Raw genomic sequence first — 20937 nt, 5'->3', positions numbered from 1 at the left:
AGTCCCAAGGGTGCGGGATGAGGGAGATCCAACCTGTACTTTTGTTTGCATCTCATGCATAAGACAATTGAATTTCATTAATATGCCATGAAAGAGGAAAAAAAGATAATTATCTGACTTGGAGAATTGTATGTAGGCAGTAGAAGTTATGTGTATATCAACTTGTGCTTCTGAAGCAGGGATTTTTAAATGTTCAAAAGTTGTGATTTTTTTTTTAATTTCTGTATCATGGGACAACTGCACTAATAAGAAATAATCTAATTGAAACTTGGAAATATATTTCATAGTAAAAATTATTGCTAATGATAACATTTTTCAAGTGTGTAGGAATTCCCTTAGAAGATCTTATAAGCAAAGTTACAAAATTAGGAAGAATTTGTCCAAGTTGTATCATGTAGGGAACAACATTTCTTTAGCAGTTCACTCACTAATGGCTTTGTAGCACATAGTATTCCAACAAAAAGATCTTTTTTTTTTTTGAGTGAAAGGTACCTTACAGACATTAAATGGTTGTGGTAACAAAGTGAAAATAGTTGTAAACAATTCTCTCCTTCTGCAGTGATTTGAATCAATAAAAAACAAAAAGCAAAAAACAAAAACAAAAACCAGAATAAAAGTAAAAATATAACTAACTTTGCCTTCTCACCTGAACATTTGAATTGGGAAAGACAGGGAAGTTGTATGAATAAAAGTATTGGAAAAGCAGGCCAAGTCAGTATTGTTACTATCTGGTGGCTTCTCAGTAGAACATTGTAAAATGAAACACTTGGAAGGACCCTGCTTTATTTGTTTCAGAGCAAGGGCTTGAACTAGGTTTTTCCACGTCCTAGGTGAATTCCTTAATCAGTGAAGAATTGGCTATTCAGCTCTGTCAATCAGCATATACTCTCTACTTTTTCACACACACATTCAAAGATTCAGACAGTGATTTTGTTCCACATCAGACAAAAAGTCCAAAATTTCAGAGCCTAAGTTTTTTTCTAAATGGAAATCTTGTTTTCAAGCCAGCCCTACTTCTCAGTGGGCTATGCAAAAAAACCCTTTGCTACTGAATGAATATCCTCAGTAGTATGCAACCACTATAAAAACCGTAAGACACATCCTTGTTGTGGGCATGGTAAAGTGGCAACCCCATTACTATTAAGGATAGTTTCTAAAGACCAAAGTTGGGGGTAGGGGAATCCAGTGCTGTTAATCTCTATTTTCTTCTCATACTGTGCATAAATAGACTTCTGTCTTGATGGCTGTTAGGCTAGTGTCTGATTTCAATAAAATTTAGATGGGGAAAAAAGAAATAAGAAATACCACCCTTGATATGAAGTTCTGTAGTGCAATCCTGATTTTACTAAATTCTAGTTTATCACCCTACTACTTGCATTCAAAATGTCTTTGTTTCTTCCAGCCTAAAGCATGGTTAATGCTTGTATCTTCAAATTTGTGAAAGTCATGTCCTTCCAGCAATGTTCTTGACATCCAAGTTCTCCTGTATCACATTCCAAATTCTGTTAATTCTTCATATCATGCAGTGCATACTCTGTCAGAACCAACAACAGAAGCTGGATTCTCCACTGCACTGCTTCTATTCTATAAGGATGAAACTCCTCCTGACATAAAACAGAAATAAGGCTGTTACTGAAAATCAACTCGGAAAGCTGTAGCAACATGCTAACTGGAGAGACTGTTCTACACAGATAAAGTTTGTGGTACTTCCCATAGCTTCCACTGTCCCTATCATCTCTGGAGATCAGGATGTTGGTAGATAGATACCCAATACCCTGATTTCTACTGTTTTCAGGATGATTAGTGCCTAAAACACTTATTACCATTTATGATGTGGTCAGGGACAAGCCCCCCTAATCTTGCATGTGTAGGCAAGATCTACCTGGCTAGCACTGCAGCACAGTTGTTAGTCCAGAAGACTTAATTTGAGTTTTTGGTTCAGCATCAGGAAAAAGGTGAATAGCGAGGTGTGTGGTATGTATGTGGTAATTGCTTTGCATATCAGACTAAGAATCTGAGTTTGTAGAGGACAAAAGTGCCATTTTTATGAAGGATTTTTAGATTTCAAGGTTTGGCTTTGTTCTGATTTGGAGCAAAGACTGAAAAATTTAAAGTTCTGAAAGAATTAGAAAAACCTCATTGAGTCATTTGACATGTTTCATTTTGACAAATCAAAACATTTAATTTTCAAGTTGCTTTTATTAGACTATATAATCTCATAAAACAAAAGTTTGAAATTGAAATATTTTGATGTAACATAGAAGTGGCCAGTCTTGAGCCTGGCAGGATTTTTTCAATTTTTTAATGCCGAAACAAACCCTATTAAAATAAGACCCAGTTTTTCAATGCATTTTGGTGGAATCATATATTCTGTTCTCATATGGTTCTCTCCTATACCAAGATTGGCCCTAGTTGCATGTCTTGCACTTGCATAGGTGTCCTGTCTTGAAAGTAGGATGGGACTGGGACTGATGTATAGTCTACCTCATTGCACCAGGCAGTCTCTGACGTAAATGATTCTGTTCTGCACTACGGTGACATTGGAGTTTCTGAGACTACTCATTGTGGATGGGTTCCCATGACAATTACTGAGACTATCAACATATATTGCTGTACACATTCTAAATCTTATAGGGTATGTCTACACAGCCCTTAATTCGAACTAGCAAGTTTGAACTAGGCTTAATCCTCGTGGAATGAGGATTACCTAGTTCGAACTAAGCGCTCCGTTAGTTCGAATTTAATTCGAACTAACGGAGCGCTAGTGTAGCACCTATGAAAGTTAGTTCGAACTAACGTCCATTAGTTCGAACTAACTTTGTAGTGTAGACATACCCATATTTAGTATGGAGTTGGAGATGGGAGAACAAGAATTTATGCTTTTGTCATGGTCATGATTATTCACTATAAAAAAAAGAAAATAATAGATATGTGGAGGTGCTAGAAGAGACTTTGTTTTGAAACATAGGTTGACACTCTCTAGTCAAGCTCCCTCATGACCTGACTGGTGCCGAACCAGAGAATTTGCCGAATCACAGGAGGTCAATATTGTGTAGCAGCATTACCATGAGCTATTCTTTTTAGGTGACAAATCTGAGGAATTGTCCCAGATTGAGTTGTCATCAGAGGAGATTTTGGAACAAATTGGTAACAGTAACAAAACACTGGGACCAGGTGGCATTCACCCCAGAGTTATGAAAGAACTCAAATGTGAAATTATGGAACTATTAACTGTGGTTTGTAACCTATCCCGGACAGGCATAATAAGGATCTAGCGCAAAAAGGAGCTTTTGTGCAAAACGGACATGTCCACACTGCATGTTTTTGCGCAAAAATGTCTTCCGCGAAAACAGATAGGAATAGATTATGCAAATGAAGCACAAGAAAATGCTAATCAGCGCTTAATTTGCATTGCTCCTTCCAAAAAAACATGTAATGTAGACATAGCCTAAGGGTAAATTAGAGCAAAGTAACAGCACAGAACACTGAGAGCCATGACTGGTGGCTGTAGACAAACTTTGTGGATCTGTGGGAAACATACCATATCCATTATAACTTGACATTTGTCTAACATGCCGGACCATGGATATTGCTGGACCAGAGCGTGCGAGATTAGAGAGCTTTATCCTGTATTTCATTAGGACCTAGGAGGTGTTTGGCTAGGTGCTTTGTGTGCCAGGCAGTATGAAATCTGTGATTTAAAAAAGTAGACACAGCTGGGATTCAAGTAATGTGGAAACTTACTTATTTGTGTCTATAATTTCTTTAATGCCTGCATTTTAAGATAGAATGAGATTTACATTCAGATAAATGATTAAAAGAAAAATAAACAAGATTTGTTTCCTTATGAAAGTCTAGTAGATATTATTAGATATAAAACCTTTTCTTTGACATATGAAACAAATCTTAGAATCACATACAATTGAGCCAGACTATTTAAGTTGGTTCTAATATCTGAAAATGTAAACAGTCATGCTGTAAATAAGAAGTACTGTGACTTCTTCTAAAACATGCTTTATAATAGATTTTCTCTTTTATAATGAAACACATTATAAAAAATGTCATGTTTGCACTTTCATTTCTTCTGAATCTGAGAAATTAGAATTTGAGTTAAGCCTGCTCTCGTTTAACTTTGTTTATGAGAAAATATTCTATCCACAATAGCAGACTGAATACATCTCTGTTTTTCCCACTGCAAATAGCTATAGGGGATAATCCAAGACTAGCAATATCTTATCCAGGCACATACATAGCCTCCTAAAATAGTCTCAGGATGGAATACAGGTTTTCATAACACTCCACTAGACTAACCCAAGCCCATTGTATTTCTACAGCATTGCAAAATCAGTAATGGCTTTGTGCTGCTCACAAAGCCATTTGAGAATACCGAGGGCAGAATTGTAGCTGAATGAATGGTACTTCCTGTTTTGAACACACTCAGGGGAAAACCACAGTGAATAAAAACTGATAAATGAAAGAAGGTAAATGAAGAAGTACGAATACAGTACCTCAAGCAATATACTTTATAATGACAACTAGCAACGCACGCAGACACATCTTGTGTGTTATAAAATGAAGGGCAGGAGACACAGCAAATCAAAATAAAGGATACCAAGATGAAGAAGATGTAAAAGTGGCAGAGAGTCAGTAATGTCCCAAGTGGTAAAGGCTAACATACAGGACCAAAATCAGTGAGGGATCTTAGCTTCTAGCTGTAGTAAATAGGAATTTTGTCTATTTAAAATAGAGCTTACTCGTGCCTTTACCATGGAATCAAGTTGAAAAGAAATCCTGATTCTACTGAAGCAAAAGAGAATTTTGCCATTACATTCAGTGAAGCTAAAATTTTCCCTGCATGTGCAGAAAAGGTTTAAGACATGAAGGAACTGGTATCTGCTGAACATGGCCATTGCAACAGGGAAGAGGAGGCTGCCTGTCTGCTACACCCAGGTTTGCTTATGAGATAGCATGCTCAGTAACATTACTGCAGCTGGCTGCCCTCACTCTGCCTCCTCCCTCCTCAATAGCAGTGTATATAAGACATCTCTGAACATGGGCATGCCCAATTCAGGGGAGCTTCTTGACAACTTTGAGGCTGATGTTTATTATTGTTTCATTTCATTTCACAGTATCAAATGAGTGCTTATTGTCTTTCCATAACCGGTGAGAGATGGCTTCAAAGATCTTAGTCTAGTTTTTAGTTATAATGCAACAAACGAGGACAATAGACCAGTATTAGGGTAGAGGTAGGACATGAATTATGACAATAAATATGCTTATTCAGTATAGTCATGTGACACCTTATGCTTGTTACTTTTTGGTTTTGATTTTGATTTTGGGGTTGGGGTGTGTGTGTGGGAGGGGTTAGTTTAGCTGTTTTTGCTCCTTTCCAAAGTGACACAATGGAAGTGGGAGGTTTAGGAGGGATTAGAGTAGGGATATGGAACCTACAGTCTGTGAGCTGAATCCAAGCCCTGGCTTCCCTTGATTCAGCCCACAGGGCTCAGGACTCCCACCTCCTGCAGCATGGGGAAGCAGCAGGAAGCCAGCAGTAAAGCCTCTGTGGCTATGTCTAGACTGCAGGCTTCTTTCGAAAGAGGCTCTTTCGAAAGCATCTTTCGAAAGAGCCTCTTTCGGAAGATCGCGTCTAGACTGCAGGCGGATCTTTCGAAAGAGAAATCCGCTTTTTCAAAAGAGAGCACCCAGCGAGTCTGGATGCTCTCTTTCGAAGACGGCCTCTTTACATTGAAGAACTCCTTCTTTCGAAAGAGGAACTTTCGAAAGAAGGCGTTCTTCCTCGTAAATTGAGGTTTACCGCCATCGAAAGAAAAGCCGCGTTCTTTCGAAATAATTTCGAAAGAACGCGGCTTGAGTCTGGACGCAGGGGAAGTTCTTTCGAAAAAAGGCTACTTTTTTCGAAAGAACCCCTGAGTCTGGACACGGCCTGTGTGGCCATCTCTGTGTGGTGGTAGGGTGTGGGGATGGGAGGGGGGGAAGCATCTCTGAATGCTGCCATTTCCCTTCCCTTCCCTGGCTGCAGGAACAATTATTATCTGCAGGCTTTTCCTCCATCACTCCCATTGGTCAGGAATCACAACCAATGAGAGTGGTGGGGGAGTGGTGCCCACAAGTGCAAGGGATCACAGAGTGACCTGTGCCCCCCCCCCCAAGCTGTGCCAGGTAAGTGCCCCAATCCCCTGCCCTTCCCACACCCATGCTCCCTTCCTGTCCAGACCCCACACTACCACCCTGCTCCTGCACCCTACCTCCTGCTTAGACCCTGCGCTCCCAGTCCACTCATGCACATGCCTCCCACTCACCACCCTGCCCCGAGCTATGTCTAGACTATGTTTTTTTTTTTTTTCAGGATTCCAGAGGTATCCCGGAAAAACTCTGTCGCGTCCAGGGACACACCCGCTTTTCCGCTTTTTTTTTTTTTTTGCGGAAGAGCAGACATGCTCTTTTGGAAGCCCTGTCTTCCTCCTCCCATGAGGACAAAAGGCTCTTCCAAAAGAGGGGTTTCTTTTCCAAAATTTGGCCCAGGGTAGATGCTTCCGTGCCCTACCTCCCATCCAGGCCCCATGCTCCCACCCCGAGCATGCTCCCTGGCAGCCCTCTATAGTACATAGAACTTCCCATTTTTGGAATGAGCCTAGAGAGACCCCAAAAAATTGACTAGCACTGGGCCTGCAGAAGGGGGAATCCTGGTACTCTGAGTTGTATGAGTGAGGTAAGCATTTCTCTCTTTTATTTTGCTTCTCAATTGGGGGGGGAGGGTCACATCAGTGAGGTTTTTTTTTTCTTCTTGTGTGTGGCCTCTGAGGGTGTGTCTACACTGCACCCATAGCTGGAAATAAGCTCCGCAATTTGAGCTATGAAAACTGTGTAGCTTATTTTTAGTGTGTTTCTAAATAAACTGCTATTCCAAAACATCCCTTAATCCTCGTGGAACAAGGTTTACAGGGACGTCTGAATAGCGAGCCTGTTATTTTGAAAGCTATTCCAAAATAACAGGCTTGTTTAAAAGATGTGGAATAGCTATTCCAGGATACTGGAAATATACCAAAATAGCACTGCTGTGTAGATGTACCCTGACAGATTTTTTGGTTGGTGATTGGTTCGCAGCCCCAACAAGGTTCTCCACCCTTGGATGAGAGTGAATTTAACTCCTGTGCAGTGGGCCAAGCACAATTTCCAGACCACGTAAGTGTCAATTAAATGAACAAAATAGTTTAGGTGGGACTTAAATGTTGTATAACACTTGTGACGGCCTCTGCAGAAGTGTGAATGTCACTCAGTATGAAGAGAGTGGAGGCTCAGCAAACACAGGGTGCGAGGGACTGATGTGCCACCATGGCCGAACTTCTTATGATAAGCAGGATGGGTGAATTTGTTCTATTATCACAAAGTGATGTTCCTGAGGGAGGGAGAGGGCAACAAAGAGAAAACACTTTAATAGTGTTTACCTCATGTCTTTTACAGCATATTTAATGCGCTCTGGCATTTTCCACAGAGCTTCAAAGGTGAATCTATCAGTGGTGGGTGACAAATTTATCTGAAACTGAAAACCAAACAAGCATATGCTATATACACATTGTGGTTTGTTTAACCTAGAAGTTATGAATTTAAATGCATGTTTCATGCCACATATTCTTAACCTTGCAGTATATTACTGTTTGACAAAAACTGGGTCAGTTTCCATGGGGGTACACCCTGGAGGAATTTGTCTATTCCACTCTATTTCTTTAGGCTCTACTAGAACAGGATGTTAGGTCTTGGTATTCCACACCAAATGCACTTATATCTCTTCAATATTCCCTGCCCTCCCAATGATGCTGGATTCCTTCTCAGGATTCCTGATAGGAAATAGACATCCACGTCACAAAACTTTCTCATTCCCTCTTTTTTTATTTGTCACAAAAAAATAGATGGGATGAGGAGCAGTTTTGTGAAATTTGGCCTCCCTGAAGATTTTTCTTCAATGTTTAAAAATATTAGACAAAAGAGGGAAATAATTCCTCCAACATGTGGGCTGTAATTGCCTGTCTTTCTGTTGTGCTGCATCTTAAAACAAGAAATATGGAGTTGCAACAGTTACGATGATCTAAGTACCAACTCTTTGAAACCAGCTTAGATGCCATGGGGAAGGTAATTCTCATTTGTTCATATTTAATTGAAAACTGTTCATGTAACTGTTCAGCACAGGGTTTATAATGTCCTTAGTTTCCCAGTATATTTAAATATACTCTTCAAACCATCCTTTCACACATACTTTTATCTTTGTGACCATTATTCTCCATTATTTTCAGTGATATTTTCTGACTCTTTGAAACAAATTTGTTTCCACTTTAAATCCCGATCAATTTCAATAACTGGAGCTGCAGGTTATAGGGTAAATCAGACAAAAACGTGGCCCATAGAGTTTAAATTTGACCTCAATTAGATAAGGGTAACTGACTTCAGTGGAGTTACTCACAATTTAGCTTTGTATTAGTACATCAAGATCAGGTCCATTGATCTTGATTTTATTTTCTGGTTAATTTTTTTAAATAAAACCTTTTTTTACTAGTTTGGCCAAATCTGTATGCGAGACTAGGATGAAGAATGTGAGAGAAAATTTCAGTTTAAAATCTGAATGGGACAATGTGAAACATGTCCTCAAAACCAGGAATGAAATGTGGAGGGAAAGAAAAACTCAATAAGGCCCCAGTCATGCAAACATTTATGTAGGCCATTAACTTTAGGTACCTCGGTCATCCCATTGACTTTAATAGAACTATTTACGTGTGTAAATAAAGCACATGTGTAAGCATTTGCAGGAGATAGGCCTTAGCAGTCATACACTGGAATCAAACTCCAAAACAAACATTCAAAAATTATTCTAAAATGCAGGAGGAAATGAGTTCTAAATCATCTTAAACTACTTCATTCTGACTGAAAATAGCTGAAATAGTAGACTCCTGGAAGACAGGAAAATAAGTGCTTCTTCAAATCCACTTGTGAGGGAGTGAAGAGAGGAGATCCTGGCATCACAAGAGCTAAACATTTTGGCCCAGCTAGCCTCACCCCACACTACGTGTAGCCAATGCCAGACCTGGAGGGAGGATAAAAGGAAGGAGCCTGGCTCAGTTAGGGGCTGATCAGCAAGGAGACAGAAATGTGGTTGTGCAGTCTGGAGAACATGAACCAAAGCCTATCCACTTGGCCACCCACAGGAGCAAATAAGCCTCCAACCCCACCCCCTAGGACAAAGTGCAGAAGCTATTAGAAACCCTAACTAAGGGAGGAACCTGAACTCTTGGGGCCACACCCTACACTTAAGGACTGTATTAATATAGTGAGCCAGAGTTCCTAGGCCTACAGCAGCAGTGGTAGGGTTTTGCACCCCTTTTCTGCCAGCTAATTCCATGACCTAACCACTAGACCCCACTGCCAGGAAGACCTGGCCACACCAGTAAAGACACATTTCCTTGTCTTCCAGATGATATATAACCTAGCAGAGAAATACAGGGCAAAAGCACCTCCAGTTTGAAGTTCAAATAAAATTGATTTTCTGCTTCACGGTTTCTATTGCGTTTTCAAGCTTTGTGAGCCAGATGGGCCTAATACTAAAACACCATACACAAGTATTGACGAAGCTGTGGGTTAAACTTAACTGTAATGTACAAAGTGGAGTACGTTGCACTTCATGATAAATTGCTCAGAAAATGGCTTTAAGGTGCCAAGCAACCGACAACTCATCAATTGGGAATTCATCACTTGTGAGGAAGGATGGATTTTAAGGGCTTGTCTACACGAGAAATAAGTTACTGGTACAGCCTGACCCATTGTCGGGGGGTGGGCAAAGGGGGGCAGTGCTTGAAGCCCTGGGCCCTTTAAATGACCATTGGAGTGCTGTGCAGTGCAGCCCAGCCCTGGAGGTCACTGAGGAAGTGGGCGTGCTCCTGGTTGCTCTGAGGGCTGGATGCCCCAGCTCCACCCCTTCCACCAAAGGCCATGCCCCTTCCAGAAGAATGGAGCCAGGGGTCCCCATCTTGCCTAGGGGCCCAGCAAGGCTCTTGGCTCCCCTGGGTAAGGCTGTACTAGCAGATCTATACCAGCAAACCCTCCTATTGTAGATATAGACAACATACTGGCAAAAGCATTCTTTTGCAGCTATAGCTTTCACCAGTTCCCTGAGGACACGCTTGCTGGTTTAACTGTCAAAACTAGGATTTATGCAGCCATAGCTGTGCTGATTGGATGTGATTAGATGGATTAGATTATTTCCCCCCTCGTTCATAACTCACAGAGCTATGTCTGCTAAGCTTTTAAATGTCAACTAGACTTAACCCTGCTCAGAAACATAGGGCTCTGAATCAAGGGAGATTGCTGCAAGTGGCAGGAGATCTGACCAATTTTAAGAAGTGGTGCGAGAAATACTCTTGTCGAAAGATGAGGCCACTGCTGGCTGGGCTACATTCAGTTAGGGTGGCCACCCCACTCCCACCCCTACCCAATACAGTACAATCTCACCATTACCAAACAGTAATAGAAATGTAGCCGTGTTAGTCTGGTGTAGCTGAAGCAAAATACAGGACTATGTAGCACTTTAAAGACTAACAAGATGGTTTATTAGATGATGAACTTTCGTGGGCCAGACCCACTTCCTCAGATCAAACACACGCTGTCAAAAGCACTCCCAGATCCACACATAGAAAATTGGGTTCCATAATACTTCTTTTCCCACCTACCCCATTTCCTACAGGCACACTTGGGGGATCCACACTGTTTGCTTTCTTGGGGTCTGTGATGGGGTGTCTGCACCAGACTGTCCCTTTATGGGTAAAACCCAGCCCTGGGAGAGGGCTGAGACCAAAGCCTACAGCTGAGGCTGATATTGCCCATTAGGGCCCAGCTTGGAGCTGTATAAACAAGGGCTCCTGGAAGGAGGAAGAAAAATATTCTTGTTTGAGCTGGGGAGCAGGAGGAACCTGGCTACCCACAAAGCTGGAGGCTTCCTAAGACTGAGCAGTGCTGGGGAAAGGCAGGCAGAGCTGGGGAGCCCCAGCCTGAGCTAACTCCCAGGCTTCAGGGCCTGAAACTTTTATGCTTATAAGAAGCACACAGGATCTTTTTCAGAGGAAAAGGCAATACGCTGCATTTATTGAGAATACAATAGAAAAGCAGCATAAAGACAAGCCCACACATATTACATAGACACACACAGGGCCTGCAGATGGTTCATAGTTACCAGTCTGTTGTGGCTTAAGTCTGACTGGGTGAGGAGTCAGGGTTTTCGCTGAGTCTCCTGAGGCTTGGCTTCCAGGAATGGACCCAGAGTTCCAATGGCCAGAGCTCCCCATCTTATACATGTAAGTTTCTATTTGGGCCTATGGGTTTTGCAGTGCCATGCTGCAATCATTCATCTTTAAAAGTTGATAATCTGTGTTCTTCAGAGTTATTCTTTGATGATGATTGGTAGGCTTCCCATCATTGTGTCTCACTCTTTTTTGGGGGAGAGAGGGAGGAGACCTGTCTCCAGAATTGTGGCTATTGCTCATTTAATTCAATCTCAGACACAATGATTATTTCCTGGTTATCTTCAAATTTCCCGCTTCTTGATCACGTTGGCATTTGTGATGACTTTCACACTTAGGGTATGTCTAAACTACATGGCTCCGTCGATTTAAGTAATCGCGGCTTCATTTAAATTTAAATGGCTGCCGGGCTCTGCCAACCAGCTGATGATCAGCTGTTTGTCGGCAGATTGGGACAGTCTGGACGCGCCGCTATTGACAAGGAAGCCTTTGTCGACCAGCGCAGGTATGCCTCGTTTCACATACACTTTCGGCATACTTGCGCCGGTCGACAAAGGCTTCCTTGTCGACAGTGGTGCGTCCAGACTGCCCCGATCTGCCGATAAACAGCTGATCATCAGCTGGTCGGCAGAGCGCGGCAGCCATTTAAATTTAAATGAAGCCATGATTATTTAAATCGCGGCTTCATTTCCCTCTACCGATCAGCCTAATCTACATGGCTCCATTAATGGAGCCATGTAGTTTAGACACACCCTTACACAAAACTCCTGAACTTACCTCAAACAATTTTGCAGAGTATCAGACAAGGATTACGTAAGTTTAGAGGAGTAGCCGAGTTAGTCTTAGCTGCAAGACTATTTGTTGTTTTTTAAATTGCTCCATTTACAGACTAACAAACATGTAGCTGGTATCCTGAGCTTTTGTGGGCACAACGCACAAATTTGAATAAGTGGTTTATGCCCACAAAAGTTCACGATACCATCTCCATGTTTTGTTAGTCTTTAAGGTGCTGAAGGATTACACAGTTACTAGAAGACACAACTTAATTTAAAACACAGACAAAGGGGTCCAGCTTAATTTGTAATGCTAACAAAGTATTAAGGACTTACAGTAACCATCTAATCAGGAGAGAGGAGGTGAAATAGAAGCATACAGAAGTTATAAGCAATTCATTATACATGCGGGTTGCATCTAGACTGGCAAGATATTGCGCAAAAGCAATTGCTTTTGCGCAAAATCTTGCCGCCTGTCTAGAATGGCCACAAGTATTTGCGCAAGAACACTGACTTTGTACTGTACAAAATCAGTGGTTCTTGCGCAAATACTTTGACGCTCCCGCTCAGGGATAAGCCCTCTTGCACAAGTATTCTTGCTCAAGAGGGCCAGTGTAGACAGGCAAGTTAATTTCTTGCACAAGAAAGCCCGATGGCTAAAAGATGTATTTTGCGCAAAAGCATCCATGCCAGTATAGAAGCTCTCTTGTGCAAATACTTTTAATGGAAAAACTTTTCCGTTAAAAGTATTTGCGTGAAATTATGCCAGTCTAGATGCAGCCTAAATCATTATGCATCACACTTATAACAAATACTAAAATATACATTTTTGCTACAAGTAAAGGCCTGGGAAAATAGGGTAGTAGAGGAAGCAGTGCTGGGGAAAGGCAGGCAGAGCTAGAGAACTCTGGCCTGGCCTCACTTCCAGGCTGCAGGGCTTGAGGCAAGGCCTAAGTGTACTGGGCTGCAGGCAAACAGCTAGGCAAGAAAGAGACAGCAGGTTCACTCCCATTTACCAGTGATGTGTGGCCATTTCAGACTGCAGTTTACCCCTGTGGCAGGGGTTAGGTGAAGATTGGCAGTGGGTCACTATGGAAGGGTGTATATGGGAAATTGGGTTCTCTGGGAGGGAAGGGCCCCTGAGTGCAGAGACTGATAAGCACTCGCCCTTCCCCCCCACACAAAGAGGGCCTAGAGACACTAAAGTGGACACTGCCAAAAGGCAGTGCTCTGAAGAGGAGCAATGTGGGTCTGGCACTGGAGAATGGAGTGATGGGGGAGACACCACCAAAAGGGAGGCAGCCTGTGGGCTGGCAAGAGCTAATTCCCAGTGCTTCCAACAGGAGGTGCTGTGGCAGAGTCATCCCCATGGTAAGGTCAACTGGCGAAAAAGAGGTGTGTCTAAAGACAAAGATTTTGGGGGGTTATGTCATGGGAATGTCCCACTTCACTGGTGGTGCATGATGCCAGAAATGCAGCAACAGGTAGATTTAAGAATGAGAGTCCAGTAGGCAAGTAAACTGGAGAGTGATGGGAACAAGAAATAATTTTTAAGGCCCCTTATAAGATTGGAGGGAAGAGTTGCAACAGAGAGAGATAAACCAAACCAGGGCAGGCAAGGGACAACTAATGCTGTAGAGGCATTCTGGGTTGAGATGCTTCAATCTCCTTGTGCCAATATCAAGCAAGGTCCATGACTGGTCTGAAGAACCAGAAAAAAAGCATAATTTAACAGAAGAATCATGCAGCATTTGTACAAAGTGCCACAGATGTGCATGGCTCTGAATAGGGAAAATAAATGTAAGGTCCTAGCCTAAAGAATTAAACTAGAAATCAGTTGTGTAAGGCAAAATAGCTTATCTTTAGCGCACCTTGATTCTCCTTAGAGTAACTGCATTTCTTATATTTAAGTGCATTACCCAACATATTCTATTAATCATTAACTGGCAATTTCAACCTCACAGCTTTTGAAAAAGCATCACATTGTATTTGAGAAATTCATTCTTCAAAAGTTTTGATTGGTTTATTTAATGCCTTTAACATTCCAATAATATGTGCTTCCTTTGGTTGCCTTTTCCTGGTCTTTACTATGTAGACTCAATGGAAATCAGTTTGGATCTTGTCCAGACTCCCGAGGCAACAAAAGTATTATTGAGAGAGACTGTGATGGAAGAAGCTGCCTGCAGTTTCTGTTCATGGTATTTATATGGTTACCCATAACCATGGCATCTAAGCACTTCCAATTTCTAGTGTGTTTATTCCAAGGACTTACCCAGGTCACAAAGGCAATCTGTAGAAGTACAGAGATTTCAATCAGGATTTCCCAAGTCAGAGGGCAGCCCCTTTATTAGTGGACAGTCCTGTCTTACTACTCATAAATCAGGTGCGAAGGATCAGCTAGGGAAAAGGAAGTGGTTGCCACACTGCCTGCCCTTCATTGGCATCAATCCCTCATTCTAGGTCTCAGTGGAACAGAGTAGGTGATTCATCACACTCCAATTCTACTTTAATTGTTTAATACATCATACTAGTGGAATGGACCAGAGCTTCTTCACTTCCAGTGATCTACCCAGGACAGAGTTCAATGCTATACCTTACAACTATGAGCAGCCAGTGGTGATTGAATAAAATGTGATTGAATGTGAGCATTACAGAGTTTCATCCTGGATATGTGACAGACTGGATATTCTCTGTAAAGAATATGATTTAGGGTTTTATTAGTGAGATATGTGGGAAATTTAAGGCTGTGGGTGAAATACAAAGCTGAGGTTAAATGAATGTAACTGTCTAAAGTGTTGTAAAATGTATAGCTTCTCAGTGTGTAAGTTCCACTAACTTAGAATCCTTTAATTTCAAGTTACAATTATGCCTTCCTAGCAGCTATTTAATATGAGATCTGTGTATTAATAAGTAAATTATAACTCTCACAAAGTTGAGCTTCCTTGGAAATGTTGGCAAAACCACCCCAGAGTAGTAACTGGAAGTGCTAGACTATTGAAAGGCAAAACACCTCTTTGATTCTGAGGAGAAAAGCATTGAAACACAACATCTGCAGTAAGTACAGAGCACATGCCCTTTAGTACAGTCTTCTTGGCATGTAGTGAGGGGGAATGGTCCACCCACAACTGGCCAGACATGGCTTCTTTGAGTTTGCTATCACTCCACTATCACTGGCTTTCCCTACATTCCTAAGCTTTATGCTGAGGTGAACTAGATTATGTTTGCCTTCTGCACAGGTGCATTTGGGATCAGTGAGGGAAAGGAAAATGCCTTCTTGTGCCATCTGCCTTCTAGAACAGGGGGAGAATGATTGAACCTGAGAATTACTCCCAGCCAAGGATGGATCTCCCTGGTGCAGTTGTGGAGAAATGACAAGATGTGATGGTGCCAAACTGAATACTGTAGTTGAGAAGACTTATATCCCCATGACTCCACTGGTAGAACTTCTACGTATCTCAGTCCTGTCTTTATAGTATCTGTCTTGTTAGGCTTTGTTTGGGAGATGGACATGGCTTCTGCATCAGCCCTCTTTGAGTTGGCTGTTAGTCTAAAGGATAGGCATTTTGGGTAATCACAGACTCCTGGATCTCCATGGCAGTCTGGTTGTTAGAAGTACAATAGCCCTGCAGTTCATTGAGACTAGATAGGAGTTTGCAACATGAAATGTCAGCCCGCCTTCCACAACTTCTGTAAGTGTTCGATTTGAGCTGCTGAAGCTAGTAGATGGTCTGTGCCCACAGAATTCCTTTAATAAGCTACATATGCAGAACCTATTTGTTATGAAACTGAGTTAGTAGCACTGGGAAATTCTCTTACAATAACTTATAAAAATATGTCTTTTCCTAATCTATATATAAAATCCATCATTTTGCATTTTGAAGGAACAAATGTGAGTAAAGACTGGTATCATAACAGCAGCACTTAATTTTCTATGTGTTCTACATTCATAAAAAGTGATTGCGAAATGCTAAGATCAGGTTAATTCTGTAATGAAGAAATATTGTCAATCATATTTTCTCATTTGTAATTCTTTTTCACAAGTCTATTTGATATGAATAACACTGATGTAATGACCAGTTTTATCTCCATAGAGTAGCATGTCACAAAAATAAGATTGTGAAGCAAACAAAGGATAAAAGTAGACTTGCAAAGATACTATCCTATCAGATAATATGTATTTTAACAATAGACATATATTTTACTGAGAGTTGATTTGTTTTTTGCTGTTCAGTTGATGACTTTGAGAATCACTTGTTAATGTTGTTAATTTAAATGTAGTTGCCTCATCTGGGTTTTTAAGGTTTTTTTAAACCCCATGATTTAGATTATAATAGTTTTCTGAACTTCTAGGAAATGCCTCAATTGTTAATCTGTTTGCAAATTCTGCATGGTATCTAAAATAAAGACACATTGCAGTAAGTTAACTCTAACTATTCTTTATGGCTATGCAAGCATTACTACCTTTTCTATTGCAATTGGGCTAACTTGAGTTTTCCCAAACTGATTTTTCCTAAAAGAAAGTTAAACTCCTCTTAGGGAAACTGACTAGGAATTTCAGTTTGGGGTTTACTAATGATCTATGCAATCTACTCGTCCATATCCACATGGGATATAAAATAGCCTAGGCTGTGTCTAGACTGGCCAGTTTTTCCACAAAAGCAGCCTTGCCAGCTGTCTACTCTGGCCGCTTGAATTTCCGCAAGAACACTGACTTCCTACTGTCTGAAATCAGTGCTTCTTGAGGAAATACTATGCTGCTCCTGTTCAGGCAAAAGTCCTTTTGCGCAAAGCTTTTGTGCAAATGAGCCAGTGTAGACAGCTCAGATTTGTTTTGCACAAAAGCGCATCTAGATTGGCACGGACACTTTTCTGCAAATAGTGCTTTTGCGGAAAAGCTTCTGTGCCAATCTAGACGCTCTTTTCCACAAATGCTTTTAACTGAAAACGTTTCCGTTAAAAGCATTTGTGGAAAATCATGCCAGTCTAGACATAGCCTTTGTAAAATGAGTCATTGTAAGAAGTCCTCCAGCTTGACATTATTTCAAAATAAAGGCTTGTAGTGTAGATGTGCACGTTGTTATTTTGGAATAACATTAGTTATTCCAAAATAACACTGCTTTGTGGATGTTAGGTGCCACAGGACTACTCATTGTTTTCAAACATCCTATATAATCCATGTTTAGCTATTAGGGAATTGCTTTAAAATGGGATTCTATCTCAGTTAAAGCAGCGAGGAGTCCTGTGGCACCTTATAGACTAACCGAAGTGTTGGAGCATAAGCTTTCGTGAGCATCTTGCATCTGACGAAGTGGGTCTTTACCCACGAAAGCTTATGCTCCAACACTTCGGTTAGTCTATAAGGTGCCACAGGACTCCTCATCGCTTTTGCAGATTCAGACTAACACGGATACTATCTGATAGTACCTCTGATACTATCTCAGTTAAAGAGAGAAAGGAAGTAAATCAAAGTTCTATCAACTTTACATCTTAACTCCATAGTGTTAAGTGAATTTTCTCTATGGCTTCCAAGAGATCATGCTTATTCATTTTTATTACAATAGCATTTAGACCTCCAACTGAGGTTAGGACTACAACTGTGTGTATCATATATCGTTGGTACAATATCAATTCTGAAAAATGAAGGAGGAATAGTTCTCACTCAGATAAAGTTTGCAACTTTTGGTGAATTAGAAATTCAGCAATTAGTTTGGGGTCAAATTATACTTTTGTTTGACCAAAAAATAGACCTTTATTTCAAATTTGAGCTTTTCTTTTGGTTTTAATTTAAAAAAAAATACAAGGAGATTTTGTACCAAGAATTCACAATTTTAGTTTTGAAAATGTAAAAATGAAACTTTTGTTATTGTTGCTGTTGTTGTTGTTTTTGGGGGGGAGGTTCTAAATGAACTATTTAAGAATTTCTGTTAGATTTGTCAAATCTTTGGTGTCACCACATGTGCATTTTTCTTACCAAAAATATATACAATGCTGGAAAATATAAACTTTAGTCAAAATCAGTTATATGAGGCACTGTACAAACTTATAGGATGAGACCTGTATGTATACCTTTCATCAAAGGTGTACAAATCTAAATAGTCAAGACAGATTATTATCCCTATTTTTGCAGATAGAGAATTGAGATACAGAAAGACTAAATGAATCACCTAACTCATACAGGTTGTGTTAAAGTCAGCAATAAGAACTAGTATTCCCAAGTCTCAGGCTTGTCTATACTGCAACAAAGTGAAAACTATGATAGTTTAAACTGCAGATCACACCAATGTGTCGTCATTTAAGGCCTTGTCTTCCCTATGAGATAAGGTCGAATTTATTAAGGTCAATTTTTAGCAATGTAGGATGTCCCCAGTAGGGTGGCCACTTTGAGAGTAATGCACTGTGTGTAGCTCTCCCACAGTTCCTGCTGCCCCTTTGCATTCTGGGATATACTCCCAGTGCTTACTGGGACCAAAACTGTGCAGCGAGCGATTCTGGGTACTTGTCATTAGCATCCTGTAATGCACTCATTTCCTCCCTCCTCCCCTCTGTTTGAAAGCAAAGGCACAAAGTCTTTTCATGCCCTTTTTTACCCTGGTTATCCATGCAGACACCATAGCAGTGTAAGCATGGACCCCTTCGAGGAGCCCATTCAACAACAAAGTATTATGGCAATTACATTAAGGCTGGTGTACCCTATGCTGGAGTATGTCCAGAGCATATCCAGGGTTCATCAGAATGAGGCAGAATCTTGGAAGGCCAGGAACTATTCTTCTGTGAAGCACTTGAGTTGAGCAACTGCCAAATGTCACTGACATTTGATCCTCTCGACACTGTGGAATGCCAGTTCTGGTGCTGTGAGGCAACTGGTGGGATTGCATAGTCATGCAGGAATGGGATGATCAGCAGTGGCTACAAAACTTTCACATTCATAAGGCTACTTTCATGGAAGTTTGTGAATGTCTTTCCACAATCCTGAAGCACGAAAATACCAGAATGAGACCCACTCTGACTGTGGAGAAGCAAGTGGCAATAGCCCTGTGGAAGTTTGCAACACTAAACAGCTACTGGTCAGTTGGGAATCAGTTCGGATTGGGGAAATCTACAGTGGGGCTATTGTGTTCCAAGTAGCCAAGACAATCAATACTTTTCTGTAATGGAGGGTAGTAACAATAGGAAACATGCAGGACATAGTGGAGAGCTTTGCTGCAGTGGGGTTCCCTAACTGTGGTGGAATGATAGACAGAACACACATCCATTGGCACCCCACTACCTTGTCAAAGGGTAGATAAACCACAAGGGGCATTTCTTGAATGCTGCAGGCACTGGTGGATCATAAGGCCATTTCACCGACATCAACATGGGATGGTCAGGAAAGGTACATAATGCACCCATCTTTAGGAACTCCTGCCTTTTCAGAAAGCTTTAAGCTGTACACAAGCAGCCTGGGCCACAGTAAGGAGAGGTTCAACTACAGGCTAAGCAAGTGCAGAATGGTGGTGAAATGTGCTTTTTGGTGTTTAAAGGGGAGGTTTCGCAGTATACTGATTAGGTTAGAACTCAGTGAAAGCAACATTCCCATTGTGGTGGCAGCTTGCTGTGTGCTCCATAATATTTGTGAGAGCAAGGGAGAAAAGTTATATGGCAGGGTGGGGGCAGGGGTCCAAGTATAGCTCCTAGCTAGTACTTAGCAGCAGCCAGACACCATGGCAATAAGGCAAGCACAGTCAAGAGCAAGTTTCCCTGTAAGCTGTGCACCCACATGGGCACACAGCCCTTTTCTGAGGCCTGTGCAGAGGTTCAGAGCTCTCCACGCAGGCAGAAGTTGATTGACTGGGGAAGGGGGCAGGGCACTCAATCTCTCAGAAGAGCAGAAACAGCAGCAGCAGCTGCTGCTGCCTACTATAAATGAAGAAGCTGGCTCCACCTTCTACTCCAGGGCTGGGCAAAAGATGATCATCAGGCTGTGAGAGCCTCAGCTGGCTTGCACCCGCTCAGCACTCCAGAAAGCCAGGTGCAGGGCCACATGTGTGTTTGTGAATGCTGAGAGCCTGGAGGGAGTGGAGACAGGCTTCTCATGCTGCCCCCACCCCCAGTAGCTCCCATTGGCCAGTTTCAGCCAATAGCAGCTGTCTGGTTGCAGGACAGGCAGCATGCAAAGTGCCCCTTCTCCTTCATCCCCCAGGCTCACAGCACTCAGTTTAGAACAATAAACATGGCTTCTGCAACTCCCCTGAGCACATACAGGGCTGGAAGGCAGGGACACTAGCTAAGGAATCTGCTTGGCTGCTGGCTTGGAGCCAAGTAAGGTCTCCCAACCAGACCCTATTTCTGGGACCCCAGCCCCTCACCTACCTCTCCCAACCTTTTCCCCCCCTTCTGCCCTCCTACCCCATGTAATCCAGTCCTTCTGCACCTTTGCTCCAGCCCCCAAACACCTTCCCAGACACTGCATCCCCTCCTACACCACTCCTCAGGTCACAACCCTCTCTCAGACCTTGCACCCCAATCCACTATCCCTGATCACAGTCCAAATCCCTACACCCCCTCCAGCATCCCTACCCCAAGACACATCCCCTTCCCAGATCCTCACCCCAGTCTGTTGCCCCAGGTCATGATCCACTACTTCACCCAAACTCCCTCACAGATCCCACACCCCAATCCCTTACCCCACGCTCACTTCTGCACCCAAACACCATCTTAGACCCGCGTACCTCCTCCATTAATATAATGAAAGAGTGAGGCCCTTGACCATTTACCAAATTCTTGGAGAGCCCCCCCATTAAAAATATTACTCACCCCTGTGTTAATGGCTTAAGGTAAGAAAGAAAAATACTCTTTTAACAGAATTTTTTTGAGAGTTGCTGATA

The sequence above is a fragment of the Pelodiscus sinensis genome, chromosome 1, assembly GCF_049634645.1.
Source record: "Pelodiscus sinensis isolate JC-2024 chromosome 1, ASM4963464v1, whole genome shotgun sequence".
Classification (NCBI taxonomy): Eukaryota; Metazoa; Chordata; order Testudines; family Trionychidae; genus Pelodiscus; species Pelodiscus sinensis.
Note: the sequence above shows the minus strand (reverse complement) of the source record.